This window comes from Electrona antarctica (assembly GCF_951216825.1).
Source record: "Electrona antarctica genome assembly, chromosome: 13".
In the NCBI taxonomy this organism is placed as follows: domain Eukaryota; kingdom Metazoa; phylum Chordata; class Actinopteri; order Myctophiformes; family Myctophidae; genus Electrona; species Electrona antarctica.
The window spans coordinates 12,370,825-12,378,764 of record NC_136794.1 but is presented as its reverse complement, the minus strand read 5'-3'; positions in this window follow the sequence as shown (position 1 = coordinate 12,378,764).

Below are 7,940 nucleotides of genomic sequence, written 5' to 3'. Positions count from 1 at the left end.
ATGACCTCTATTCTTCATTCTTTCTCTCTCCTCTCTCTCTCTTCTCTCTCTCTCTCTCACGCTCACACACACACACACACACACACACACACACACACACACACACACACGCATCTCTCCCGCACACCCGTTTCTCCGTGCCAGCTGTGTTCCAGTGTGTGAGTTACGGGGATAATGTAGAGGATAATGCCGACGTCACAGGCTAATGGAGATGAATGTCCAATCTGCATTCCTCAACTCACAATTTACAGTTTGAGCATAGACGCTCTTATCCAGAGCAAAGCGTAACTTGTGTGTACTTGTATCGTGTGCACTTTTGTACTGCTGTAATTCTCAGGAAATAGACATTTGCCTTACAAAGGCAATGGTTGTTTTGTGGTTGCGAATGTTTTTTTTAAAGTTGGCCTCATGTTAACGTTTTTTAAACTTTGCACACGTACTGGGACAGATGCGTATAGGAGCAGGCAACCAGTGCATGGGAACGTCTGGTTCGATAGCCCTCGGTGCCGCAGCCATCGCCGCCATCACCGCGGCCACTTGTTTGCTGTAAGGGACAACAGTGTGCGAGATCTCCATGTTCTAGGATTATGCATTTAGAGGTTCGGTTTAGGGATTGGGTCATGCCTGATTTATTAGTTGTTCCACTTAGTTGTGTACCGATGTCACAAACCGTACGTTAGATCTACTGTATAAGCTATAAGTCTGTAAGTCACGCTGCAACTGAGTATAACTTTGGCTTTAGGCTTAAAGTCTTTAGGATAAATATGGCAAAACAAGATGCAACAAAAATGGCATTTATAATTATTACCAGTAAGACGCCCTAAGGTCGCGCTGAAACAACAGACCTTCTTAATATACGGCACAGTTGAGAAGCAGGAGTTAAACTAATCTGGTAGCCTCGGAAACCCAGACGTTTTTATTTCCAAGGAGAAAAGAAAAAGTCTGGGACCGAGTCCACTTCAATTCGGCATAGAGTATCGCAAACGTCGATCACTCTCTGCTGATGCCATAGAAAGCATAGGTGGACCCCAGGCTATTAATCTGGTGATAGTGAGGTAGAGTTGTTGGCCGGCTCCATATATGCATATCTAAAGTATGTCAAACCATGTATGGCTATCCAGGGTTCGATGAGGTCAGTGTCGTGATCTTCATATTTGATTATGTCAAATTGACATATGGAGCATGTCACAAGGTGTGATGTCACGAGGCGTGATGGACAGATAACCATATATGGAGAGATGTAAGGGTCTCCATGATGTCACGTGATGTCACAAGGTCAGATCCATATATGGAGATCTAAGGGTCTCCACGATGTCATGAGGCGTGATGGATTGGCAGCCATATATGGAGCCGTGACTAACAGGAGATGCAGGTGTTAGTAAACGCGACCTATGGTCGCAATAAAATGTACTCAAAACTAGTGTAGTAGTATTAAGATGTTGGTGTGTCTGTGCGTGCATGTGTGCGTGCTTCTTTTTCCCTTCCCGCTCCCATCCTCTCTCGCTATAGCACTCCCTTTCTTCTGTCTCTCTTCTCTCTTCCTCTGTCCTCCTTCAGTAGCACAAACACACGGGTGTGGCTCGTAGCCACTGTGTTGGCCTCAGTGAAACAGCACACTACAGACAGACAGACAGACAGACAGACAGACAGACAGACAGACAGACAGACAGACAGACAGACAGACAGACAGACACGGTTCTGAACTGTCGGCTGTCCACAAGCCTCGGGATAGAAGTTATAAGGATGATATAAGGATGATGAATGGTGCATGTCTGTCATGTCAAAGTATGGAGAGGAGGCTTTAGGCCTTTTGATGAGTGATGACAGAGCACTGGATGAATTGGCCCACGTTTTCTCCTAATCTTGTCACGTGTGAGTGTTTGCCTTTGTGTCGTAGAGTTGCTAATGTGCATATGTAGATAAGGCATGCGCAGACAGAGACGCGCAACACCACACACACAAATATAGCCCTGCGTGTCCCAGATGGCGTTCCCACACTTGCATTCCTCCAAGGACAGCGTCTCAAACAAACACCACAATACTGGGGAATTGTTTGTGCTTGCACGTGCCGTGCGGACGTCAGCATGCATATCCGTGTGCCTATATGTGTGTGTGTGCATGTGGCTGTGTGTGCGTCTTCTTGACCTTTACTCTACAGAGGCTATAGGAAGTTCCGGACCTGTTTTTGAATAACAAGGGAGGACATTTTTCTCCCTCTCTCTCCCACTCTGTCTGTACCACGGAAAGCCCGGCTGCTGCCGCCCTTCAACCTGATTACCATGATTGCCACAGATGATTTCCTTTCCTCTTAACGCCAGTCACTAATATTATTTCACTGCCTAATAGTCTGGCAAATTATGGCCTGGGAGGAAAGCCATGGTTTTCCTTTTCACTCCTGTGCTTCAGTTCAGTGTAGGTGGCTCTGTCAAAGCCTGCTTCCGTGAGCGAGAGACAGACAGAAAGAATGAAGGGGGTAGAGAAAACAACTGGAAGACAGAAAAAGAAAGAGAAAGGAATACAGAGAGAGAGTTAATAGCTCTAATTAGCATAGTTAGATATAGATTCGAGTCATTCCTGTCTGGAACTTGATGGGCCTAATTACCTTCAGGAAATGCCTCTCTGACTGTGCAGCACGGTCATTTCCCTCCCTGCCAACGGACACAGCCCTGCCACGCAGCTTCTGTTTTCTGGTACAGGCAATGAGCTGATGCCACTTAGCAACATCCTCGGCACCAGACAGTCAAACAGGCTGCGGCCTGGCCAGTGAGCGAGTGTCCCACAGGAAATGGGGAAACACTCAGAATGCTATGGTGCGTGCATGGTGGGTTATGGGTTTGTTATTATTATTAAGTCTTGGAAGAGATAGGCCTACCTGTTTGTGTTTGTCCTGCACGAATGTTGCAACGGTCTGTTGCGCTAGCCTGTTACCAATGGCCTTAACAAGTAAGCACCTGCAGCCCTTGTTTGTACAGTATCTCTGTATCGTCCCTAAACACTAGACTATGTCTATGGCTATTTTGCCTCTCATTTTCTGTAAAGCACTTTGGTCAGTCTTGGTCGTTTGTAAATGTTCTCTATATAAAGTTTGAGTTGAACTCCATACTGACAGGCCTGTTGATGTTCTGGTGTGTTCTGCAGCCCAATTAAGCTGTTTTTCTATGACTGTAAGTGATGTAGATCTTTTATGATTGCAGGGAATTAAATTAATTTGGAAGTGAGCTTGTTGTTCCGCTGCTCAGTGTTTATGCACCCATTATATAACTTTGGATTTGCAGTAATATTCTAAGATTAGATAGTTCGGTTATAGGGCCTTTAACCCCTATGCTAATACCTGCCAACGGCAGTTATATGTACATTTTGTTGTGAATTTAGTAAACCCTCGATGTGGTCCTAAAGAGTCTTTCCTCTGGCTGGTTAATGATGATTCAGGTGAACTGTCAGCTCAGAGAACAAGACGACACCAGACAGTTTCACACGTAAGTGACGTTTATTAAATACATACAACATTTTACATACAACATTAAATGCATTTATTTTTTATTTAGGGTGGAGTTTCTTCCTTGACCTACTGGGAGTGTGTGCATGCAAAATTTGAAGCAGATCACTCCAGCGATGACGCACATGCACATGCACACACACACACACACACACACACACACACACACACACACACACTGATGTGCAAAAAACATTATAATCCCCTGGCCTGTCAGTGTCAGCCTGCCCGGAGATAATAACCAGCAATGGAACACCACCCTCATTACAGTCTTTGAGGTTACAGGCTGCAGTTGTCTTTTTTTCCGTCTTGATTCATGGTACATTTAGCCCTATATATTCCGATTGTCATCTGCAGCCCTCAGCATCCAGTTGACTTACAGCCTAAGCTGAGCGGCGTACAGTAATTCACTGCTCATGACAAGTACACGCGGTTCAGAGAGAGCGCGTGCAGCGTCTTGTTTTGGCCTTCTCTCGGCTTTTCTTGTATCCGTCTGTCTATTTATTTGTGCTGGTGGGAAGGAGGGAGGGAGGGGGGGGAGGGGGGAGGTAGTTATGGATGACAGGATAGAGGCCTGAGCTTGTAGAGGAGTGAGGAGGAAATGCTCTAATATGACAACAGTGCACTATTATTCTTCGTTTCCAGTGGGCCTGCGTCCCTGCCAGAGCACGCACACACACACACGCACGTATACACTACACACACACACGCACGCACGCACGCACGCACGCACGCACACTACTCACACACACACACACACACACACACACACACACACACACACACACACACACACACACACACACACAATGACATTTATGAAAAATTACATCACTATAACATAAATCTAGACAAGCATGGACAGAACTTTTAATGGCAAATAAATAGAGAAATCTGTCTCTCTCTCTCTCCCTCTCTATCCCTGTCTTTCTGTCCTTCTTCCTCATTCTCTCACACACTCAGGAACAAACAAGCACAGACAAATACAAGATGTCATTTATTGTTTGGGAAAATGACATCAGAAAAGAAACATACATTTGGGCATGCTTGGATGCACCTTTTTAATGGAAAGCTGGAAACAGGTGGGATCTCTCTCTCTCTCTTACACGCACGCACGCACGCACGCACACACACACACACGCGCACACACACACACACACACACACACACACACACACACACACACACACACTGTGGGGGAGCTATTGATAAAGCACTGTAAACACTCCTGTCCATTGTGTGTTTGGCCTGTGCTGGGCAGTAATTATGCGTGGCACCAGTGCTGAGGTTGAAAGGTGGCCCCTGTGGACTCCTGGGCTCCTGGGCTCCTGTGGACTCCTGGGCTCCTGGGCCCCTGTGGGCTCCTGGGCTCCTGGGCCCCTGTGGGCTCCTGGGCTCCTGGGCTCCTGTGGACTCCTGGGCTCCTGGGCCCCTGTGGGCTCCTGGGCTCCTGGCCCCTGTGGGCTCCTGGGCTCCTGGGCTCCTGGCCCCTGTGGGCTCCTGGGCTCCTGGGCTCCTGGGCTCCTGGCCCCTGTGGGCTCCTGGGCTCCTGGGCTCCTGGGCTCCTGGCCCCTGTGGGCTCCTGGGCTCCTGGGCTCCTGGGCTCCTGGGCTCCTGGGCTCCTGGGCCCCTGTGGGCTCCTGGGCTCCTGGCCCCTGTGGGCTCCTGGGCTCCTGGGCTCCTGGCCCCTGTGGGCTCCTGGGCTCCTGGACTCCTGCCGGCAGGGTTTTCAGGACAGTGGTTAGTGGTTTTGTGCCCAAGGCACACCAATGGGGGGGTCAAAATCTCATGATTAATATATTTTTATTGAGCAATTTGGAAAAACAAAAACATACACGTTTGTCTTCAAGATGCAGTACCTTTTTTCTAAGATTCAGACATAAGACACACATAAGAAACAAATACAAATAAGATACAATAAACAACCAGTGGCAAGTGGCAGCGGTGGCCGAACGGATTGCGGAGCGGTCTTGATACCGGAAGGTCGCCAGTTCGAATCAGCGGTCCGACACGTTAAAATTACCACCGCTGAAGTGCCCTTGAGCAAGGCATTGAACTACCATGAAATGTTCTATGAGCAGGGCCTGGCTGGAAACAAGTTCTTGAGCTTAGCCCAGATACCCTGGGTAAATATAGTAACTTTGCTTTGCTTTGCTACAATAAACTATGCACCCATAACCTGCCCCTGACCCCCACCCACCTTATCCTGACAACCATCTAACCTAAATAAAACACAAGCTACATAAACAAACACCAATTACCCACTAATGGCAAACTCTCCAAATCCCAGCCATAGCTCTAGTCATTTTTCACTTGCAACAAAAACGGATCTCAAAAGATATAATTAATCCACACTCTGATGCATAAACACTGGTAAACTTTTTTTTTAAATTAAATAATAGTAATTTAGGCCTGTCATTATTACCTACTGCTTAAACTATAATACATTGAAGTGGGAGGATTACAAATCCTCAAAAACATAATATTTTAATCTCTTAATCCATCTAATTAATAACCAGTATCCCCATCATTTAAATTTAAGAGTAAGACCAAATGGATAGGATTATGTACAAATCCTGGGATGTGGGCCAAACCATATTGCAGCCAGTGAAGAAGCAACACTCCAAGGCTATGAAGAGAACAATGAATGCACTGAAGTTCATGTGGCAATGCCATATTCTGAACAACTCCTACAATACTGTATGCAGGCGCGGTCTTGTCTTTTCAAAATACAATGTCATGCAAAAATATTGACATCTGTGCCAATAAAAAGTACAACCCAAAGGCAATATAAAATGTACAATTAATTATCATTATTACAGTTCTCGTGGCAATGCCATATTCAGAGATCCCCCTATCGCGGTTGCCTGCAAGCGCCGTCTTTTCAAACGTCATCTGATAATTAATTACAAACTGCTTCACAATTCCCCTCTCCTTGGAAAACGGTCTAGAGGGTAGGGCCAAAAAACAAAGCAGATCTATAAACTCACAACTTGTGACCCTATAGATTGGCTAATATCGTCCACGAAAATGTCATACAACTTGTTTATTTGGACGGGACAGTGCGTATTATACTGTACATACATGATGTACCAGTAGCCTGGCTAATAAGCCAGACTCAAATCACACTGTCGTGTGGTATTTGAGTCTGGAGATGCTGTGTATGGATCTTGTTTCCCGGGGGGTGGGTTCAAACATTTTCTCTTTGACGCAATTGGTCAGAGCTACTGTCAGTCAAAGGTCTCAAGCATTGAATGTCACTGTACCAAAGCCCGCCCATATTGCATACCGTGTCCCGATTGGCCACACCAGTTCTCTGGTGTAGGAAATGGGCGTACAATTGAGCCTCTCCAGACCGTAATCCGCCGGCAGGCAATTTTTTTTTGCCAACGGCTGATTCGGTCTGGTTTATTAGCCAGGCCTAGTACTTCAGCACTTTAACTCAAGTGCAAATTTGGCTGAGCAACTTTCACTTGAGTAATATTTGACCAGGAGTATCTCCTATACTTTGACTTCAGGTGCTGGGGGTGAGTACTTTGTCCACCACTGGTTACAGTTCCTCCCTGAGGGGGAACTGAGGTAATCTGGTCATGTGTTAACCTGAGCTCTATAATGGCAGGGTGCCGCTGGTCCTAAACTGAACCCTGATCCACAGCTCTGACCTGCATGGCCACAGGCCTGGGAACACCGAGGAGAGAGGGCTGCGGAATGGAGACGAGGGAGAGAGCGAGGGTAGCAGACTAGCAGGAGGGAAGGGTAGGTAGAGAGATGGAACAATGGACAGAGGGAGTGGACAACAGAGAGAGAGGAGGGAGGGAAGGCAGGAGGCTACAGGGGGTGAAAGAATGAACAATGAGAGAGGAAGAATGGGGGAAAAGAAATTGTGATAAAAGTCCAACATTCCAAACCACACCAGATAGAACATAGATAGTGTTTTTGTCACTGCATATTTGCACATGCGTAAACTGAAATGTGTCCTCTGCATTTACCCATACAATAACTACTAGGAGCAGTGAGCGCCATTCTACGGTGCTCTGGGAGCAATTAGGGGTTAAGAGTCTTGCTCAGGGACACACATCGACCCATTGATGGCCTGGCTTGGACTCGTACCTGGGACAACCAGGGCCTCGGGCTTACCACTCAGCTATGGCCCCCAGAAGGAGTGAAGAAGATGTGGATAAAACCAAGAAAGATACGACGAGATGTGAAAGAGAGGATAAAAGGGAGAGAGGGATCTCGTGGGTCAAGAAATGGGAGTTGTGACGGCCCTGCCCCCTCTGCCTCTGCACAGTAGGCTATCCGGCAGCCTGGGTGATTAGGGCAGAGTGGAGCAGGCCGTCAGGCCAACTGTGTACACCTGAGTGGGGTTTAGGAGAGTATATAAGGGCCTCTCCTTCCATGCTCCCAAGCCAGCTCTCTTTCCTTCCTTTCAAGCAGTTGCACA